At 56.6% G+C, this 366-nt stretch overlaps 2 protein-coding genes across 3 annotated transcripts in view; both read right to left on the minus strand.

The window, feature by feature from the left end:
• LOC125487891 (28S ribosomal protein S29, mitochondrial-like) overlaps positions 1–366 on the minus strand; it is a 41,362-nt gene that overhangs the window by 11,613 nt on the left and 29,383 nt on the right. The window lies entirely within an intron of this gene.
• Positions 1–366, minus strand: part of dap3 (death associated protein 3) — a 9,686-nt gene that overhangs the window by 2,402 nt on the left and 6,918 nt on the right. The gene's annotated exons all lie outside the window — the stretch shown is intronic.

Genomic DNA, 366 nt, shown 5'->3' on the forward strand with positions numbered 1-366 from the left:
CGACGGTACTGTCCCCACCGGTACTGTACCCCAGTGTTATACAGCGATGGTACTGTGCCCCAGTGTTATACAGCGACGGTACTGTCCCCACCGGTACTGTGCCCCGGTGTTATACAGCGACGGTACTGTGCCCCGGTGTTATACAGCGACGGTACTGTCCCCCAGTGTTATACAGCGACGGTACTGTCCCCACCGGTACTGTACCCCAGTGTTATACAGCGACGGTACTGTCTCCCAGTGTTATACAGCGACGGTACTGTTCCCCAGTGTTACACAGCGACAGTACTGTGCCCCGGTGTTATACAGCGACGGTACTGTCCCCCGGTGTTATACAGCGACGGTACTGTCCCCCAGTGTTATACAGCG

This window comes from Rhincodon typus, chromosome 46 (genome assembly GCF_021869965.1).
Source record: "Rhincodon typus isolate 14 chromosome 46, sRhiTyp1.1, whole genome shotgun sequence".
Lineage (NCBI taxonomy): Eukaryota > Metazoa > Chordata > Chondrichthyes > Orectolobiformes > Rhincodontidae > Rhincodon > Rhincodon typus.